Here is a 22,184-nt window from a genome sequence, read left to right as displayed (position 1 = left end):
ATGAGTGGAGTCCCAACCTGCTTAATCAATGCTCATAAAACTACCTCTTCACGCTAGTGATCAGTCTAGTGAAACTTCTTTGAACTGCTTCCAATGAAATAATATCTTTCCTTACATCATGGGGACCAAAACTGTTCACAGTTCTCCAGATGTGGCCTTACCAGCACCTTGGACAGTTGCAGCAAGCTTTCCCTGCTCTTATTCTCCAACCCACTTGGAATAAGAGCCAACGTTCCAATAGACTTCCTGATTGCCTACTGCAGTTGTGTGCTAGCTCTCTGTGTTTTGTGCACAAGTACCCCCAAGTCCCACTGTGATGTGGCATTTTGCAGCTTTTCTCCATTTAAATAATACTTTGTGCTTTTATTCACCCTTGCAAAATGACAAACTTCACATTTTCCCACATCATATTCCATTTGCCAAAATTTTGCCCACTTACTAACCTATCAATATTTCTCTTTAAACTGTTGTAACCCTCTCACAATTTGCCTTTCCGCCTATATTTATGTCTTCTGTAAATTTGACTACAGTACATTCACTTCCTTTTTCCAAGTCATTAGTACATATTGAAAACAGTTGCAGCCCCAGCGTTGATCCTTGCGGAACACTGCTGGTCTCAGGTCGTCAACCTGAAAAAGAACTCCATATCCCGATTCACTGTTTTCTGATGATAAGCCAATTCTCTATCCATGCCAATATACCACCTTCAACAGCAGGGCTCTTATCTAATGACTTAACCTTTTGTGAAGTATCTTGTTGAATGCTTTCTGGAAATCCAAATTTAACACATTTTTCTGACTGCCCTCTGTCCATTCTGATTAAGACTTCATCAAAAAATGTTAGTCCAATAAAAATGAGATGCTCAAAGTATTCCAATGTAAAGAATAATACAAAGTATCTGCATAACTTCTCTGCCATTTTCTTGTTTCCCATAACCATCTCCCCAGACTCATTTTTTAAGGAACCTATGTTCACTCTAGTCTGCCTTTTCCATTCTGTTTATTTAAAGAAGTTCCTATTGTCAGATTTTATGCTCCTCTCTCAGGTGCCCGTGTAGTATATTTTCTCTCCTATTTATCTTTTTAGTCTTTAGTTCTGAATTTATTTCAGTCTTCAGGGCTTTCACTGATTTTTGCCTCTTTAAAGATTTTTTTTTCAATTTTATATTCCCTGTAATTTCCTTGGTTAGCCATTGATCATTCTTAGAATCGTTCCTCGTTGTTAGGATATATTTTTGCTAAGAGTTATGAATTATCTGCTTAAATGTCTGCCACTGCTTGCTTGTTGGCTTTCCTGTTAACCTATCAACCTGGTTCACATAAGCTAACTCTATCCTTATTTCATTAAAATTCCCTTTATTTAAGTTAGACACAGTTGTTTCCAACTCAACTTAAAGAGTAAATATTGCCAACAATCAGCCCTGGGCCATCTCCATTGATGCTACAGTCAGGAAATCACACCAATGCCTCTGCTTTTTCAGAAGGCTAAGGGAATTTGGCATGTCCACATTGACTCATAATTTTTACTGATGCATCATAGAAAGCATCCTATCTGGGTGCATCACAGCTTGTTTTGGCAACTGCTCTTCCCTAGACCACAAGAAACTGTAGAGAGTCGTGAACGCAGCACAGTCCATCATGCAAACCATCCTTCCATCAATTTGACTCCATCTATACTTCCCACTGCCTCAGGAAAGCAGCCAATATAACCAAAGACCACCCCCCGCCCCAACGCTGCTATCTTCCACCTTCTTCTGTCAAATCGAATCAAGTCAAAAAACTATCTCACTCTCAAACTGAATACCAAATTCTATCATCTTATTATTATCACTTCCCAGGTTTTCTTTTCCTGAGAGGACATGTATTAAACCTGCCTCATTACCCATTACCAGATCCAAGATAATGTGGCCCTGGTTGGCTCCATGACATATTGTTCTAGGAAACCATCCCTAATGCACACTATGAATTTGTTGTGATAATCCTTTGCAACTTGATTCACCTAATCAACATAAAGATTAAAGTCACCCTTAATTACTGCTCTCTTCTTTTTAGATGCTCCGATTATTTGTTGATTTATTCTTTTTCATCTTGTGTGGTTCCTTTTTGAGGGGATGATAAACTACTGCTACCAACATTTTTGAAGAAGAGTCCAGGCTCGAAATGTCAGCCTTCCTGCTTCTCTGATGCTGCCTGGCCTGCTGTGTTCCTCCAGCTCCACACTGCGTCTTTTCTTATTTAAATGAAGAGTGCCTGCGGAATGCTAAGGTGCAGCATGATCTATGTGTTCTAATGGTGAATTGCAAATGTTTGAATGCAGGGAGACAAAGTGGTTAAGAAGGCTAATGGAATGCTATCTGATATATGAGAGGAATTGAACATAAAAGTAAGGATTATATGCCTTAGTTATATAGGGCATTGGTAAGATCACATCTCAAGTAAGATGTGATATGCCTGGATGGTATGCAAAACAATATGTTTTATCTCAGTACATGTTACAATCATAAATCAAATCAAGTCACTTTGATCTCCTTATTTAGGGAAGGGATTTGGAGGCAGATCAGAGGAGGTTGACTTACGAGGAAAAGTTGTTTCTACTGACATTTGGTAGGGTTGGTAGAGTTTTGGGAGACTTAATTGAAATGGACGAGATCCTGAATGGGTTTGAAGAAGGCTAAGGGAATTTGGCATGTCCACATTGACTCATAATTTTTATTGATGCATCATAGAAAGCATCCTATCTGGGTGCATCACAGCTTGGTTGATTTATGATTGTAACATGTACTGAGATAAAACATATTGTTTTGCATACCATCCAGGCATATCATATCTTACTTGAGATGTGATCTTACCAATGCCCTATATAACTAAGGCATATAATCCTTACTTTTATGTTCAATTCCTCTCATATATCAGATAGCATTCCATTAGCCTTCTTAACCACTTTGTCTCCCTGCATTCAAACATTTGCAATTCACCATTAGAACACATAGATCATGCTGCACCTTAGCATTCTGCAGGCACTCTTCATTTAAATAAGAAAAGACACAGTGTGGAGCTGGAGGAACACAGCAGGCCAGGCAGCATCAGAGAAGCAGGAAGGCTGACGTTTCGAGCCTGGACTCTTCTTCAAAAATTGTGGGAAGGATGTTTCCTCTGCAGATAGTCCAAAACTATGGGGAAATGTTTAAAAATTAGCGATCATTATTTTAGGATGGAATTAAAGCAGTTTTGTTTTCTGTCAGGGGGTTGTGTGACTTTGAAACTCTCTACCGCAGAGGTCGTTTACTATTTTTAAAGTGGAATTAGATAGATTGCTAGATAACAAAGTGTGGAGCTGGATGAACACAGCAGGCCAAGCAGCATCTCAGGAGCACAAAAGCTGATGTTTCAGGCCTAGACCCTTCCTCAGAAAGGGGGATGGGGTGAGGGTTCTGGAATAAATAGGGAGCAAGGGGGAGGCGGACCGAAGATGGATAGAAAAGAAGATAGGTGGAGAGGAGAGTATAGGTGGGGAGGTACGGTGGGGATAGGTCAGTCCAGGGAAGACGGACAGGTCAAGGAGGTGGGATGAGGTTAGTAGGTAGGAGATGGAGGTGTGGCTTGGGGTGATAGGAAGAACAGGTTAGGGAGGCAGAGACAAGCTGGGCTGGTTTTGAGATGCAGTGGGGGGAGGGGTCGAACTGGGCTGGTTTTGGGATGCGGTGGGGGGAGGATTAGCCATGATCATGTTGAATAGTGGAGCAGGCTCGAGAGGCCAAAGGGCCTACTTCTGCTCTTATTTGCATGTTTGCATGAGATAACAGAAATATAATGGGCAATATTACCATCAGGTGAATTCTAACCTTCCTTTTCTTTGAAAAGAGCATTAAAATTGATGTTTGCAGAAAACAAAAGGATGCAGTTTGCCATTTGATTACGGCGGTAATTTCATTTCTGGAAATTGTGGGATCATTGATTAATTTTAGAAATGTTAAAGCACAAGAGGAAACCATTTGAGCCATCATGTCTGCTCTGGCTCTCTGGTAGAGAAATTCACCTCCCCTGTTTTTTCGCCAAGGCTAACAATATTTTCAGATGATAATCCAATTCTACTTTGCATGTCATTATTGAATCGGCTTCCTCGGTTGACAAAAGGTCGGGCAGTGAAATATTTATTGCCGGCGTACTCTGCAGTACAGGAACTTCAATATAAGCCTTCATTCCAACTACAGGAACTTGTCCTTCCAGTTTGTAACATGCCCACATAGAAACTGATAACCAGAAACAAAGGACTCACGCACTCCTGTGTGGGCGTGGCTGGTGAGATTTTCACAGGGTCACCATGGAAGATCCTGAGAACATGTGAGCGACAAAAGTTCCTGGTAAGAGTGTACGGTGCCCCCAGTGCCGGGCGTGGTCAGGCCGGTGTTGCAGGGGGTTTGCCGAAATCCAGGCGGTCAGGCATGGTTTCTGAGTGTGACCGGCCTCCCTGCTGATGTTACCACATTATATATAAACTGAATCATCCAAATTGCGCCTTTTGTTTCTTGTTTCGATCTCCAAACGTCATTGCCAGATGGAAGTAGGTTATTGAAATTCAGAAAGCCACTTGTTTTGGGGAAGTGCATTGTATTATGCTGCACATATCTACGGCACGTAGCAACAGTGTTTTTTTTAATCTTTACAGCTTTGAGTTCTGGTTTCAGTTCTTTCCCATGTTATGACGACTTAATAACTCCAGTTCATTTCGTTGCTGCAACTGCCCTTTCCAGATGGTAAGGTGTTTTACATAACCAAATTCAAAATTTAGCTTTTCTTACGGGGGCTGGGGGTGGGGTTCTCTGCCCATTACATTTTTACACGTAGACAATGGACCTAAAACAATGCACGGCAATTTCAACGCCTTTTGCAGATTATTCTTTTACAATAATATAATTGGCGCTTCCTAATTCACTGAGATTGCGATGGACTTCCTCCTTTGCGGGACTGATTTGACTCCAGCGCATTAGTGCAACTTTACAGTTTGCTTCTTACTTAGTTTTGAAAGGTGCGTGACCCATGTGTGGGACACCTCTCCACCGCCCACCGAAGCTCCTTCCTCGGTGGGAGATCGCAGCTACAGGTCCTGCATTTTACTGATGCTAGAGCTCCTACCAGCCTCAACTCCAGTATGCGGCGGGGTTACTGAGTTTAGAACTGTACATCTGCCACCTCAATATATTATTCAAGCAAAGCTTTTGTTTCTATTTTGATCCGGCCAGTGATTGAATATACTGCACTGTAAATATTAAAATGGTCTTGTTGGTGACGGTTTCCAAATGATGTAGGGCTCTTTAACAATGTGTAGAGACTTATAAATCATAATTGTTGACTTAAAGGATTTCGTTCTTAAATAGCTGCCGTTATGTTTAGCTTGTCGGTGAGTGGCCACGGTTGTTAAAATACGTTAAAAAAGCCAAGTATAATATTACAGTCTTTGTTTCCATTGTATTGTTTTGCCATTCAGGTTAATGAGACATTGACTGTTAGTAAATTGGAGGGTGCTGGTGGTGACACGTTGAAATCACCATGGCACAGAAAATCGTTCATAATCAGCTTGCCTTCGTGAAAACAGGGCTTTTACAATGTTTCCCTCATTGTTGACTTCGATTCAGATCAAAAGCTCCAGAAGGAGCACATGATTGGACGTGATCTATTGGTAACACTTCTCAATCTCGTCCATTGACAATAATCTGGGCAAATATTCTGAGTTTCGACAGTTCTCGGTGTGTATACACACGCAACCTGTTGTAGCAACGAACTATAACTGATATGGCTTGGTGCCCTCAAGCATGCACGATATTTCAGACAAGGTTAGAGACAATTAAAAAAAACTGCAGATGCTGGAATCCAAGGTAGACAAACAGGAGGCCAGAAGAACACAGCATGCCAGGCAGCATCTGCAGGAAAGGAGCAGTTTCAGGTATTACCCTTCTTCAGGACTGGATGTAGGGGTAGGGGAAGGGGGGATAGCTGAATGGCGGTGATAGGTGGGCAGCAGCAATAGGTATGACCTGGTTGATTGATGGGAGGGATGAATCCAGTAGGTGGAATGGAAGGGAAGAAGCGGAGATGGAAAGGGAGCTGGGGAATGGGTGGGAAGGTTACTTGAAATTTGAGAAGTCAGTGTTGAGTCCTCTGTGCTGTACGGTGCCCAGGCAGAGGTAAGGTGGTGTTCTTCAAATTTGCATTGAGTTACTGTAACACTGGAGAAGGCCGAGGACGGACATGTTGGGGGGAGAGTTGGGGGCGCTGCGTGGAGAAGTTGAAATGTGCAGTGACCAGGAAGTTAGGTTGGCAATTACGGGCCAGGCACAGATGCTTGGTGGAACAGTCTGACCAAAGTAGAGACATCCACGCTCCCTACCAACCACTCCAACTCACCCTGTACCTTCCCCTGTAACAGTAAAAGATGCAACACCTGCCCACACACCATCTCCCTCACCTCCATCCAGGGCCCTAAACAGTCCTTTCAAGTGAGACAGAGCTTCACCTGCATCTCCTCCAACGCAGATTTGAGGAACAACACCTTATCTTCCATGTGGGCACCCTAAAGCCCAGATGACTCAACATTGAGTTCACTAATTTCAAATAACCTTCCCATCCATCCCCCAGCTCCCTCTCCAGCCCCTCCTCCTCCCTTCCATTCCGTCTACTGACCCTCCCTTTCAGCCACCAACCGGATTCATCCCACTGTTCAAACAGGTCATACCTACTTCCAGGATAATAAAATGTGAGGCTGGATGAACACAGCAGGCCAAGCAGCATCTCAGGAGCACAAAAGCTGACGTTTCGGGCCTAGACCCTTCATCAGAGAGCTCTCTGATGAAGGATCTAGGCCCGAAACGTCAGCTTTTGTGCTCCTGAGATGCTGCTTGGCCTGCTGTGTTCATCCAGCCTCACATTTTATTATCCTGGAATTCTCCAGCATCTGCAGTTCCCATTATCTCTGATACCTACTTCCAGTGTCCCCCTATCACCACCATTCCATTCCCCCACCCCCTCTTTATCTGCAGCTCTCCCTACGCCCACATCCAATCCTGAAGAAGGGTAATAACCGAAATGTTGATTGCTCCTTTTGTATAGACGCTGCCTGGCTTGCTGCTTTCTTCCAGCCCCCTGTTTGTCTACCTAGCACACAATATTTCGAATATTATTCTTAAAAGCCCAAATAGGAACTAAATTAATCTCCGATGCACTTTTTGTACAGGTTTTGCATTCTTTTAAAAATGAGTAGAATTTGTCAGAGTGAATCATCTAAGGAAATGGATAATGGTGGGATAGTGTAGGGGGTGGGGCTTAGATTAGTTCACAAGTCGGCGCAACATTGAGGGCCGAAGGCCCTGTTCTGCACTGTATTTTTCTATGTTCTATGAAACTAAACCAACAGAAATTCCCAACAGCATCATATCTAGGGTTGATGACGGGCAAGATTCACCAACGTGCAATTAAAAATAAAGGATAAAAGCAATTATATAGGCATCATTCCTCAATGCACAAAGATCAACAATAATCTGAAGTTGAAATGTTGCAACTTTGTAGCTGTCACAGCCCATGTCATTCTGAGACATTGCTTGTCATGTCCAAGGGGTGGTTTTATGTATTGCTGGTCTAACCTTCATGTTTGCATAATTCCAAGCCAGCGTAATGTTACCATTCATGTGAGAAGGTGGAGAGATAATGTTAAAGTGACTGTGACTTAACTTAAGGACCAGTATCAGAAAAAGGAGTGCAGCTGTGGTATTTCAAAGAGCTTAGCCATCGGATGTGCTGTAGGATGACTGAGTAAACTCCCTGAAGTAAGTCTTCCAGCTTATGGAACATCTCTCAGGTCTGTGTCCTATACAGACTTCCACAAACCAAATTGAGACCATAGAATATTTTCCGTTGTCTATTGTGTTGGAAAAGGACTTAAGCAAACACTGAGGATAGTTTGACTACCTCATTTAATTAAGCTATTAAGTAGCACTATTATTTGAAGCCAAGAATACTATGGACTGCTTACCATAACAGGAGAATAATTCGCAATGGTCAGTAATGTGCAATGGGGTTTTAAAAAGGTGGATTAGATTTTTGCATTGACAAAACACTAATAAGCATGTATAGAGGAAAGATCTGTTTATTCCATCCTAAAACTAGTGATGGAAGTATGCATAGATAGCTCACCTCACATATTAAACATTTCATTTAAAACAATTGTGCCGTTTTATCAAGTGTAACACGCAGACATGGGACAGTGATTTGCAAATGTCTTGCTCTTGCTAAAAATTTCATTTACCTTGGAAAAATTATTTTGACTCGATTTTGATTGCTAATGGTACACTTGAAATCAGAATTATTGTTCTGGGTGTTTTTGTTCATCTGTTGTTTGGTAGGATTAGAAGTGTCCAAAATAATTATTTCAGAGATCAAAAGAAGTGTTACTATCTCTCGACATAGACATAGTTACATGGAAAGTACATTTTAGTGCATTATTTGTGAAACTCGGGATTTTGTTACGTACACTATTTCGAAATAAATGTGAAACTTATGACTTGCTGTCTGCATTTCCAACAAAGCTCAGAAGGATGAGAAATATGCTGTGGACAGATGCAAAGTTCGAATGTGTGCACTGTCGTTAGCTTTGATACTTTGTTTTCAATGTTTCACAAGTTACTTCGTTATTTTCAGAATGCACTATTTTGTAAAGGAACAGTGTGTCTTGGACAGTGAGTAAGGATGTACTTATTGAATGGGTAACTAGTTTTCCAAAAACAAATGTGTTTGACTTCAAGATAGTGTGTGGAGAAATGAAAATCGACATAATGAAAACAATGGTGGAAAGTGCAACATAAATGTTTGATTGAATATGTACCTATATTTCTCTATTAGACGCTAGTTGTGCTGCTGTGCATTGTGAACATTGTGTCCTTACTTTAGATACATTAAACATGCTGAATCAGAAAGAATACAGAAATGGATAACTTATTGAAAATTCATTTATCACTTTCACTGTTACCTGCTGACACCTACATTAAACTAGAAATAATTTCAGAGAGGGATTTTCCTTTGCAGCGGAAATAACAATATAACTGTTGGTGTTTACTATTATCAAGAAGTAAATTTTCTCCCATTCAAGAGATTGTCTGATCATTGTCACATAGCATGGAAGTTTTATTAGAGCCATTTATTAAATGTCAAATTATTATAGTTCTTTGAGGTAGTAGCAAGCAAGGTGGGCAAATTGAACCTGTATATGTTGGGTACTTAGATTTCTAAAAGGCATTTGATAAGATGCCACAAGGAAACTAGAAAAGTGGTGACAGTGACAACATATAATAGTATGGGTGCAGGATTATTTAGTTATTTGGAAGCAGAGAGTAGTGATAACTTGATCATTTTTGGTTTGGCAAGCAATAACTCATGGAGTGTCACATGGCATTACTTTCAATCTACAGCAATGACTTGGATGAGGGCAACAATTTTTTGTAGCTGTGTGGCAGCGAAATTTACTGATGACACTAGGATAGGTAGCATTAGTATGAAGAGAATATCCCTATCCCTTTGTAACCACTTTAAGTGAGTGGGCATAGATTTAGCCAATAGAGTAAAACATGGGAAAATGAGAAGTTAGCCACTTTGGCAGGAAGAAGAGAAAAACAGCATTAAAAACATTAATTCTTTTTTCTCCTCCACAGATGTTGCCAGACCAGCTGAGCTTTTCCAGCAACTTTGTTTTTGTTCTTGGTGAGATGGTACCTGGAGTACAATGCACAAATTTTCTCTCCATATTTAAGAAACTATAAAATTTGCATTTGAAACGGTTGAGCGAAGCCTTACCCTAATTTTCTTGGGATGCAGGGCTTATTTTGAGAAAAGATTGTGTCTATATTCGTTTGGTTTCAGAAGCAGGAGGTGTGACTTTTCTTTTTTCATGCACAGATTATGGGCATTTTGAGTGGTATATATTGCCCTTGCCTGAATGTCCTCTAAGGTGGTGATGAGCTGGCTTCCTGAACTGCTGCCGCCCATTTGGTATAGAGATACAATACTGTTGGGGAGAGAATTCCAGGATTTTGACCCCACTGTAGTGAAGGAACAATGATATGGCCCCAAATTAGGATAGTGAGTGGTTTAGAGGACAACATGCAAGTCTTAGCATCACTATGTACCTGCTTTTATTAAAATTTCAAAATTTACTTTATTCATAAAAAAACTTTTTATGTAGTATATGTATGTATATTTAGTCATAAATGGTTCTATACAGCAGCATATCAAGGAAACAAACTGTGGAGTTTGACTCTAACCACATAAACCAAAGGCACCTCTTACTTGAACCAAACTATATTTACATACGTTTGAGGCACCAGGATGATCCAATAACTAAACAGATCCCATTTGACTGCTCTGTCCTTCTGAATGGTGGAGATTGCAAGTCTGAAAGGTGCTGTTGCAGAAGACTCTGTGACTTGATGCAGTGTATCTTTTCGATGGTACGTATTGCTGCCACTGTGCATCAGTGATGTAGGGAGTGAAAGTTAAAGATATTTCCTCAAGTGACAACGAAGCACCCTGCTTTGTCCTGAATGGTGTTGAGCTTCTTGGGTGCCATTGGAGCTTGGCTCATTCAGGTACTAGCTATTCACAATATCCATTGTCATATCCAGACATTAGCAGAGTAGCAGTGCTGCCTGGGCATTACAATCATTGAAATGAGCAGACAATGTAGAAACATGGAAAACAGGAACAGGAGTAGGCCATTCAGCCTACTTTCAGCCTGCTCCACCATTCAACACCCAAGTTCTTGGAATGCCTGCATTTCAATCAATATAAGTAGGTAAACTGGATATCACAATCCTTGTCTCCTGTCCAGAAGTGTATTGAATTCACACACAGGCCCTAGATTCTCTGTACACAGTGCAATTCTTTCTCATCAGTAACAGTCATTAATTTCAGTGCAAAATCACTTAAAACTGTACAAGTGTTCATTTACCAATGTTCTCAAAATTCAGACCCTTGAGTTACCAAAATTAGACCCAGGAATAGTGCACGTCCAATTAGCCTGCAGTCTGAATACCATCTGTTTTCCTGTCAATGAACCTTGATTCTTGTTTATTTCTGTTACTGGTATTTTTTGATGGATCATAGCTTTTGATAACTTCCCCTCACTTCCCAAAGGAAAGAAAATAGGAAGTTTGGTTAACTACTTATTCTAAGGGGTACTCGATCCAGCACTTGTGGTTTTATGTTCCCAATTAAGTTGAATGCTATGCTTGAGCCATCTGTGGGTCAGTTCCAATAGCTCAAAGTTTCCACCACCTGGATGGTAATCTTCTCTCATTTTCAGTCCCTGGATCCTGAAAAAAACTGACATTGACTTTTCCATGATAACATTCAGGGATTAATCAAAAATAGTCAACATGGCTTTGCTAAGGGAGGTCAAGTCGACCAACTTGATCGAATTTTTCGAAGAGGTGACCACTTGTGTAGCTGAGGGCAATGAATTCAATGTAGTCTATTTAGAATTCAGCAAGACTTTTAAGAAGGTCCTGCATGGGAGACTGATGGCAAAAGTAAGAGCCCATGGTAACGAAGGAGGTTTGGCTAATTGGAACCAGAATTAGCTGAGTAGCAGGAAGCAGAGTGCAATGGTTGGAGAAGGTTTGTATGACTAGTAGTTGCACACTGTTTAGCGCTTCCTGTTTGTGGCTTATATAAACAATTTATACTTGAATGTAGGAGTGTTGATCAGTAAACTTACAGCACTTATGAACTGTAGGTTCATAACAATTGGTGAGGTGCTAAGTAGTGAGGAGGATTGCCTTACATTACAGGAGGATATAGACAGGCTGGTCAGATAGGTAACAAAGTGTGGTGCTGGATGAACACAGCAGGCCAAGCAGCATCTCTAGAGCACAAAAGCTGACGTTTCGAGCCTAGACCCTTTATCATAGGAAGGATTTGGCTGCACTAGATCGGTGCAGAGGAGATTTACCAGGATATTGTCTGACCTGGAGTGTTTCAGTTATGAAGAGAAAGGTTTTTCACCTTGGAGCTAATGAGATTGCAGCAGCACATGGTTGAGATGTATTAAAATACAAGGCGCATAGACATGGTAGACAGAAAGGAAATTTTCTCCTCGATGGAGTGTTCAACGATTGGAGCCATATGTGTTTAAGGTAAGAGGTAGGAGGTTTAGAGAGGATGTGAGGAAAACTTTTCCTCCAGATGGTTGTGGGGATCTCAAATTCTCTGCCTCTAAGGATGGCAGACGCAGAATCCCTCATAATATTTAAGAAGTATTTGCATCAGTACTTGTGATGCCAAGACACATGAGGTTATGGGACAAGTGTAAGGAAATCGGATTAGAATAGTTAGGTGGTTGTTTTTGACTAGCCCAGACTCGATAGACAGAAGTGGCTTTTTCAGTGCTGTAGACCAGTATGATTGTATGATTTTAGAGCCCAGAAACCAAGACTACATGTTTTCTTTGCACAACTGCTGAAGATCTTGTCCATTTGCTTCTTGATTCAGTTGTCGAGCTGTTCCTCCTGACACAGAAAGTTATGAGTTCAAGCCCCACCTAAAGATTTGAATCTGTAATCTAGCTGACACTTTGGTACAGCCCTGGGAGAGAGCTACACCATCAGAAATGCCACTTTCTATGTGAGATTTTAAGTGGAGACCAAGGATTAGATTTTCCACTTTGAGCTGAGAATTACAGTTTGGGAAATTTTCTCACATTGCAACCTTGCGTGGTTTTCATGGTGGGGTGCCATGGGTGGCCTGAAGTCAGAACCTCTGTATCCTGATGTAGAGCCAAGATTGAAATGGACATGGGGATTCCAAAGCCAGCAGGTTAGAAGGATTGCTCTGATTGCTGAGATATTGCCTCAGTTCTGTACACGAATATGAAACACCCTAGCCCTCAGTCCTTAAGCTGTGTTCGTCCCACTTACCCCCTCTTCCCTGTCCATACCTGATCCGGTCACTGCCTGTTTCATGTTCTCTACAGTACATATCTACCATATTCCAAATTCCCCAACATAATCTACTTCCCCATGCACCCCATATCACCTCCTGTCTACTCACCTAATCCCCAGAAGAACATATGTGTAATGTAATAGCTTTGAGAAATCTTTGAAATGTCCATCACATTCTCAAAGAAAACAAACTGCCAATCAAAAAGCACCTCAAAGATAATAGTCTTTTTAGTCCTTTTGACAACTGAGAAGCTGTCAATTTTATTAATAATATTCCAGTGAACAATTGTGTCAACAGAAATGAATACTTTATAGATTTTTGGAGTAATGGAATAATTGCTATACAGATAGCTAACCTGTAAATCAAAGAAAAGATCAAAGCATGTGGTGAAATTGAAACAATAAATCTGAATCTCAATAATGTTCAATGCAGGAGAGCACTATATCCACTGGATAAATGGATCTGAAGGCTTTTCCAATTTCATAGTGCTGGTCAATTTAATGGTCACTTTCCTTTTGTGAACAAACCATATCTTTACCTACAACATTGAAAACATTTTCATCATATGACATTGCATTATGATGCATGAAGTTAAACTTAGCTGTCAAAAGGCTCTAAACTCCAGAACAAGTCTGCTATGTGTGGCAGAAACTGTATCTAATTCAGAAGCTTTCAAAAGCTGGTTCAAATCCAAGGAAATTACAGGGGCTCTGAAATTAGTACGCCTACAATGTGTTGTGATTGCTGCAGGTGGGATCAGAACTGGCATCCCTAACCTATCATCTTTAAGTGCACATGACAGACACGAGGTGACAAGAAACAGAAGAGAGAAAATTCTGCAATCGTGTCCTGTCGACCTTCCCCCTTTCTTTTTGTGCCAACTTGGGATGTGAATATTCAATGTTACAGCTTGAAGAACAGAGGATTTCTCAAAAAATAACAACTTGCGTTTAAACAGTGTGTTTGGGATAACAAAATCCCCAAGTCACTTGTGAAAGGTCGATAGAAGTGCTGTACAGGGTGAATAACCAGTTTGGGTTTTGAGAAATATCTTAACTGAAAAGATGGGAATTCTGCAGTGAGTTATTCACCTTCTAACTCCCCAGTGCCTGTTCACTATGTACAATGCACAAGTCAGGAGTGTGATAGTGGAAACTCCACTTGCCTGGATAATTACCAACAATGTGTTCTGAATAAAAACCAAAAGAACTGCAGATACTCTAAATCAGGAACAAAAACGGAAGTTGCTAGAGAAGCTCAGCAGGTCTTGCAGCACCTGTGAAGAAAAGTCAGAGTTAACGTTTCAGGCCAGATGACCCTTCTTCAGAAATTCACCAAAGATCCTCAGACAGTACCTTCCAAATTTATGACCACTTCCATCTAGAAGGACAAGGGAAGCAGATATACGGGAACCCCGTCACCTTCAGGTTCCCCTCCAAGCCATTCACCACCTTGACTTGGCAATATATCACCGATCCTTCACTGTCGCTGGATTAATATCCTGGAATGCCCTCCCTAATGGCATTGTGGGTCACCTACAGCAGGTAGACTGCAGTGATTCAAGAAGGCAACCCACCACCACCCTCTCAAGGGCAGGTAGGGATGGGCAAGAAATGCTGACCTAGCCAGCAATGCCCACATCCCACAAATTAATAGAAAAAACAAAGATCAGAAGAAATTACAGAGAGTTATGAATGCATCCAGTCCACCAAGAAAACCAGCCTTCCTTCCATTGACTCCGTCCACACTTCCCGCTGCCTCAGGAAAGCAGCCAGCACAATTAAGGACACCTCCCACCCCGGTTATACCCCCTTCCATCAGGCAGTAAATACAAACATTTGAAAATAGATCCAAGAACAGCTTCTTCTGCACTTTTATCAGACTTTTGAATGGGCCTTTCATATACTAATGTTGATCTCTGTCTCTGCATTTTCTCTGTAGCTGTAAAACTGTATTCTGCATTCTGTTCTATTACTTAAGTAAGGTATGGTTTGCCTGGAAAGCATGCAAAATAATACTTATCTCGACACATGTGACTATGACAAATCTAAACAAAAGCAGTTTTGACAACATGGAAGAAGGTCAACACCATTTAGGACAAAGTAGCCGACTTGCAATCACACCCCATCCACCAATTTAAATATTCACTGCTCTCACCAACAATTCACAGAGGCAGCAGTGTGCACTATCTACAAGATTTATTGCAGCAACTCACGAAGGCTTCTTTGACAGCTCCATCTGAACCTATGATTTCTACCATGTAGAATGACAATGGCAGTAGATTCCACCTGCAAGTTCCCCTCTAATCCACATACCTGCCTGACATGAAACTATGTTATCGTTCCTTCAGGGTTCCTGGCCCAAATTCCTTCTAGTATGTCATCTCTTACACCATGTGCTCTTGTTCTTACTCCTAACAGCATATCTCTACACCGTAACTGCTTGGCTCAAGAAGACAGCTTACCACTTCCTTTGTCATAATATTAACAACATTTTATGTTGTTTATTGGCTGAAAAGCAATTTGAGAAATCCCAAAGTTATAAAAAGTCTAATAATGGCCTTCATATTGTCAGATGCTCTCACCCACACTGAAATGCTTCAGGAATAAGCCTATCCCTCTGAACTCAGTGCTGAACATGGTCATCAGAAATTTCCTCAATGGAAGCTCAGGAGCCAACAGTCTTCTAAACTGTTCTGATTGGGGAGACATCTTTTAGGAAGATTATGGTAGCTAAAGGAATACTCAAGATTGACAGTAAAGGTGGACATGAAGATAAATCTGGTTTATTTTCAATAAGTATTAGGTAGTGATGTTAATAGTTGATCAGTAGATTTGTTTTGTTCTGAATTTGTTACTGTTGGTTATCTTTATTATGACCCTACTTGCACCTTTGTGCACTCCTGCCTCAGCCTATCTGTTCCTGAAATCCTTATCATTGTTTTGTTACCTTCAAACATGACCATTCCAATTGTCTCTTCCCTTCTAGGAAACATAGAAACTTAGAAGCAGGAGTAGGCCATTTGGTTCTTTGAGCTTGCTGTGCCATTCAACCTGATTATGGCTGATCCTCTAAACCTCAGTGCCTTGCAAAAAAAAGCAAAATGACCCCTTCCTTGAAATTATTTAGTGACTTGCCCTCCAGAGCCTTCTGTGGACGGGTTCACTGCCCTTTGAGTGAAGAAATGGTTCCTCATGTCAGTCCGACATGGTGTACACAACCAGGGGAACATCCTCCCTGCATCTCATCTGTCCAGAACTGTTAGAATATTATACCATTCAGTAAGATCCCCTCTTGTTCTTCTAAACTCTTGTGAATACAGGCCTAATTGAACCAATCTTTCCTCATAATATAATGGTGTGCCTGAGAAGCTTCAGATAGATTTGCTGCTGCCCATTCTTTTTATTAGCTTTAGTCCAAGTCACCCATGCCAAGTAGAGAAGGATATTCACAACATCATCAGCGGAAGATGAGTTCAATTTTGGTAAACTTGTTTACTGCTTAATGACATGGAGGAGGATGTCACAAACAAGCAGTTTCAGACTATATTACACAAACTCTTCTTCAAATGGTTTTATAAGGCAGAGGATTAAAAGGGAAAGAAAACCCAAGTAAAGCAAATTATTAATCAGAGATAGTAGGAACTGCAGATGCTGGGGAATCTGAGATAACAAGGTGTAGAGCTGGATGAACACAGCAGGCCAAGCAGCTTCAGAGGAGCAGGAAAGCTGACGTTTTGGGCCTAAACCCTTATTCAGAAATGGGGGAGGGGAAGGGGGTTGTGAAATAAATAGGGAGAGATGGGGAGATGGATAGAACATGGATAGAGGAGAAGATAGGTGGAGAGGAGACAGATAAGTCAAAGAAGTGGGGATGGAGCCAGTAAAGGTGAGCGTAGGCAGGGAGTTAGGAAGGAGATAGGTCAGTCCAGGGAGAACGGACAGGTCAAGGGGACGGGATGATGTTGGTAGGTAGGAGATGGGGGTAGGGCTTGAGGTGGGAGGAGGAGATAGGTGGGAGGAAGGACATGTCAGGGAAATGGGGACAAGCTGGGCTCGTTTTGGGATGCGGTAAGGGGAGGGGAGATTTTGAAGCTTGTGAAGTTTACATCGATACCATTGGGCTGCAGGGGCGGAAGGTGAGTTGTTGTGCCTGCAACTGTTGGGTAGCGTCGTTGAGGCCCAGGATGGACATGTCGTCTGAGGAATGTGAGGGGGAGTTGAAATGGTTTGCGACTGGGAGGTGCAGTTGTTTAGTGTGAATCGAGTGTAGGTGTTCTGCAAAGCGGTTCCCAAGCCTCCGCTTGGTTTTGCCGATGTAGAGGAGGCCACAACGGAAATCTCCCCTCCCCCTACGCATCCCAAAACCAGCCCAGCTCGTACCCATCTCCCTGACCTGTCCTTCCTCCCACCTATCCCCTCCTCCCACCTCAAGGCCCACCCCCATTTCCTACCTACTAACCTCATCCCGCCCCCTTGACCTGTCTGTCCTCCCTGGATTGACCTATCTCCTCCCTAACTCCCGACCTACACTCATCTTTACTGGCTCCAGCCCCGCCTCTTTGTCCTGTCTGCTTCCTCTCCACCTATCTTCTCCTCTATCCATCTTCTATCTGCCTCCACCTCTCTCCCTATATATTCCACAACCCCCTTCCCCTCCCTCATTTTTGAAAAAGGGTCTAGGCCCGAAATGTCAGCCTTCCTGCTCCTCTGATGCTGCTTGGCCTGCTGTGTTCATCCAGCCCTACACTTTGTTATCTCCAATTATTAATCTTTTAGTTCACCTTTTCATGATATTGAAATATCACAGAATCACTTCAATACCATTTCATTACCATGTTTTGATAGCCTTATATATCTGAATTTATTTAAATAAAAACATGATTTAGAATGGAAACTACCATGCTGGGTGTGTTGCTAATATCCTGTTAGAACAAGACAGCACAATTGCTCACAAATAAGCAATTAAAAGGAGTCCTGTGTGAAATGAGTTTGGACAGTCTCAGTTCAATCCTTACTGGCTCTACTGCAGAAAACTGGAGGTTTGAATTGTTAATTTCACTAAATTAGCGTCTGAAGAGCCATAGGAATGGAAAATGGAAACAAATATAAAGAGAAGCCTTGACAACAAAGTGTGGAACTGAATGAACACAGCAGGCCAAGCAGCATCTTAGGAGCACAAAAGCTGACGTTTTGGGCCTAGACCCTTCATCAAGAGAGGGGGATGAGGAGAGGGTTCTGGAATAAATAGGGAGAGAGGGGGAGGCGCACCGAAGGTTAATAGAGGAAAAGATAGGTGGAGAGGAGAGTACGGGTGGGGAATTAGGGGGGGGATAGGTCAGTCCGGGGAGGACGGACAGGCCAAGGGGGTGGGATGAGGTTACTAGGTATAAAATGGAGGTGCGGCATGAGGTGGGAGGAGGGGATAGGTGAGAAGAAGAACAGGTTAGGGAGGCGAGGATGAGCTGGGCTGGTTTTGGGATGCAGTTGGGGGAGGGAAGATTTTGAAGCTTGTGAAATCCACATTGATACCATTTGGCTGCAGGGTTCCCAAGCAGAATATAAGATGCTGTCCCTGCAGCCTACGGGTGGCATCATTATGGCACTTCAGGAGGCCCAGGATGGACATGTTGTCTAAGGAATGGGAGGGTGAGTTGAAATGGTACGCGACTTGGAGGTGTAGTTGTTTATTGCGAATGGAGTGTAGGTGTTCTGCAAAGCGGCCTCCATGCCTCCGCTTGGTTTCCCCAATGTAGAGGAAGCCACACCAGGTACAGCGGATACAGTATACCACATTGGTGGATGTGCAGGTGAACATCTGCTTGATGTGGAAAGTCTTCTTGGGGCCTGGAATAGGGGTGAGGGAGGAGGTGTGGGGGCAAGTGTAGCATTTCCTGCGGTTGCAGGGGAAAGTGCCGGGCGTGGTGGGATTGGAGGGGAGTGTGGAGCGGACAAGGGAATCGCAGAGATAGTGGTCTCCTGGAAGGCACACAAGGGTGGGGTTGGAAAAATGTCTTGGGTGGTGGGGTTGGATTGTAGATGGCGGAAGTGTCCGTGGATGATGTGTTGTATCCGGAGGTTGGTGGGGTGGTATGTGAGGACTAGGGGGATTCTCTTTCTACGGCTATTGCGGGGGTGGGATGTGAGGGATGAGGTACGGGAAATGTGGGAGACACGGTCGAGGGTGTTCTCGACCACTGCGGGGGGCAAGTTGCGGTCCTTGAAGAAGAAGGACATCTGGGATGTATGGGAGTGGATTGCCTTATCCTGGGAGCAGATGCGGCAGAGGCGAAGGAATTGGGAATAGGGGATGGAATTTTTGCAGGAAGGTGGGTGGGAGGAGGTGTATTCTAGGTAGCTGTGGGAGTCGGTGGGCTTGAAATGGACATCGGTTTGTGGGTGGTTGCCTGAGATGGAGGCAGAAAGGTGAGGGATGTGTTGGAGATGGTCCAGGTGAACTTGAGGTTGGGATGGAAGGTGTTGGTGAAATGGATGAACTGTTCAAGCTCCTCTTGGGAGCATGATGTGGCACCGATATAGTCATCAATGTAACAGAGGAAGAGGTGGGGGTTAGGGCCAGTGTAGGTGCGGAAGAGGGACAGTTCCACATAACCTACAAAAAGAGGCAGATCCACAGACCTGACCAGTCCACCCTCATCTGCCTAGTCGAACTCGTCCTCACATTCAACAACTTCTCTTTCAATTCCTCCCACTTCCTAGAGACAAAGAGGGTGGCCATTGGTACCTGCATGGGCCCAAGCTATGCCTGCCTCTTAGTAGGTTACGTGGAACAGTCCCTCTTTCACACCTGCACTGGCCCCAAACCCCACCTCTTCCTCTGTTATATTGATGACTGTATTGGCACCGCCTCCTGCACCCCAGAGGAGCTCGAACAGTTCATCCACTTCACCAACACCTTCCACCCCAACCTTAAGTTCACCTGGGCCATCTCCAACACATCCCTCACCTTCCTGGACCTCTCAGTCTCTATCTCAGGCAACCAGCTTGTAACTGATGTCCATTTCAAACCCACCGACTCCCACAGCTACCTAGAATACACCTCCTCCCACCCACCTTCCTGCAAAAATTCCATCCCCTATTCCCAATTCCTTCGCCTCTGCCGCATCTGCTCCCAGGATAAGGCATTCCACTCCCATACATCCCAGATGTCCTCGTTCTTCAAAGAACGCAACATCCCCCCCGCAGTGGTTGAGAACGCCCTTGACCATGTCTCCCGCATTTCCTGCACCTCATCCCTCATACCCCGCCCCCGCAATAACCACCAAAAGAGAATCCCCCTAGTCCTCACATACCATCCCACCAACCTTTGGATACAACGCATCGTCCTCTGACACTTCCACCATCTACAATCCGACCCCACCACTGAAGACATTTTTCCAACCCCACCCTTGTCTGCCTTCCGGGGAGACCACTCTCTCCGCGATTCCCCTGTCTGCTCCACACTCCCCTCCAACCCCACCAGACCCGGCACCTTCCCCTGCAACCACAGGAAGTGCTACACCTGGCCCCACACCTCCTCCCTCACCCCCATCCCAGGCCCCAAGAAGACTTTCCACATCAAGCAGATGTTCACCTGCACATCTGCCAATGTGGTATATTGTATCCATTGTACCCAGTGTGGCTTCCTCTACATTGGGGAAACCGAGCGGAGGCTTGGGGACCGCTTTGCAGAACACCTCCGCTCGGTTCGCAATAAACAACTGCACCTCCCAGTAGCAAACCATTTCAACTCCCCCTCCCATTCCTGAGATGACATGTCCATCCTGGGCCTCCTGCAGTGCCACAATGATGCCACCCGTACGTTGCAAGAACAGCAACTCATATTCCGCTTGGGAACCCTGCAGCCTAATGGTATCAATGTGGATTTCACAAGCTTCAAAATCTCCCCTCCCACCACTGCATCCCAAAACCAGCCCAGCTCGTCCCCGCCTCCCTAACCTGTTCTCCCTCTCACCTATCCCCTCCTCCCACCTCAAGCCGCACCCCCATCCCCTACCTATTTACCTCATCCCACCCCCTTGATCTGTCTGTCCTCCACGGACTGACCTATCCCTTCCCTACCTCCCCACCTCTACTCTCCTCTCCACCTAGCTTCTTTTCTCTTCATCTTCGTTCCGCCTCCCCCTCTCCCTATTTGTTCCAGAACCCTCACCCCATGCCCCTCTCTGATGAAGGGTCTAGGCTCGAAACGTCAGCTTTTGTCCTCCTGAGATGCTGCTTGGCCTGCTGTGTTCATCCAGCTCCACACTTTGTTATCTTGGATTCTCCAGCGTCTGCAGTTCCCATTATCTCTGATCATAAAGAGAACCCTTCTAGTCTTGTGGCAAAGGTGTAGTGTTGGTGAACAATAACTTTAGCCTGACTCTGCATGTAGACTTAGCCACAGAGTGTTTGTTCCTAACACTGGGTGCCATTGTTTGTGGTTCTAACACAAGAACAAAGTGCATTGGGCAGGGTTTAAAAATGGCACGAAGAGCCCTGTCCCAAGATTCCTGTACCCATTGGCACTGCCAGTTTCCACTAATGCAGGAAAAGGCTGGAGTGGGAAGCCTCATGCTGCTGCCTTAATGTTGCTCAAACTATTGTAGAAGAGGGCTGCTGGAAACTTGTACAATTTCAAGGGGAATGATGGGTTTAGGAAAGCCAACAGGATGGCATCATAAATTATTGTGAATCATAGCTTGGAGGTAGGAATGATATAATAAGTCATTCCAAACTGTTTTGTCTTGCTACTTCACGTATCATTATGAATTGCTGTAGTCTGAGTTGCATCTGCAATAAATGATGATGCTGTGATTTGATGAAGCGACTATTAAATAATATAGTTGTCAGGCCATTACTTCTGGCAATTTGCCAGATGTCAAGAAAAGAACAACTCTGCCGAAGTGGAGATGTCTTTGGATGCATGAGAGTAGATTATCCCTGAATAAAGTGCAATTCTGGATTTCACTAGATAAAGTAAGGAGACACTTCAACCAGAAAAGATAGGGCCATCAAGGTTTAAAGAGCAGACAATTGAAACTGTGTAATGGCCGAGATAGAACATAGAACATTGCAGCACAGTACAGGCCCTTCGGCCCTTGATGTTGTGCCGACCTGTCATACCGATCTGAAGCCCATCCAACCTACACTATTCCATGTACGTCCATATGCTTGTCCAGATAGGAAGCTTGCATAGTCTTTC

At 43.4% G+C, this 22,184-nt stretch overlaps 1 protein-coding gene across 3 annotated transcripts in view; it reads left to right on the top strand.

Annotated features, from left to right (window-relative positions):
- Nucleotides 1–4,244: 4,244 nt before the first annotated feature.
- rbm47 (RNA binding motif protein 47) overlaps nucleotides 4,245–22,184 on the top strand; it is a 221,212-nt gene continuing 203,272 nt past the window's right edge. The window contains exon 1 of one of the 3 annotated variants that reach the window (XM_048532605.2): nucleotides 4,245–4,360. The gene's annotated coding sequence lies outside the window, so the exon portion shown is untranslated. Of the gene's footprint in view, nucleotides 4,361–4,648; nucleotides 4,754–22,184 lie in introns of those variants that run through there. The other 2 variants (XM_048532587.2, XM_048532572.2) reach the window with 2 other exon arrangements.

The sequence above is a fragment of the Stegostoma tigrinum genome, chromosome 1 (assembly GCF_030684315.1).
Source record: "Stegostoma tigrinum isolate sSteTig4 chromosome 1, sSteTig4.hap1, whole genome shotgun sequence".
Taxonomy (NCBI): Eukaryota; Metazoa; Chordata; class Chondrichthyes; order Orectolobiformes; family Stegostomatidae; genus Stegostoma; species Stegostoma tigrinum.
The sequence above is the reverse complement of the archived record's forward strand: the minus strand, read 5'-3'. Positions and strand labels throughout refer to the sequence as shown.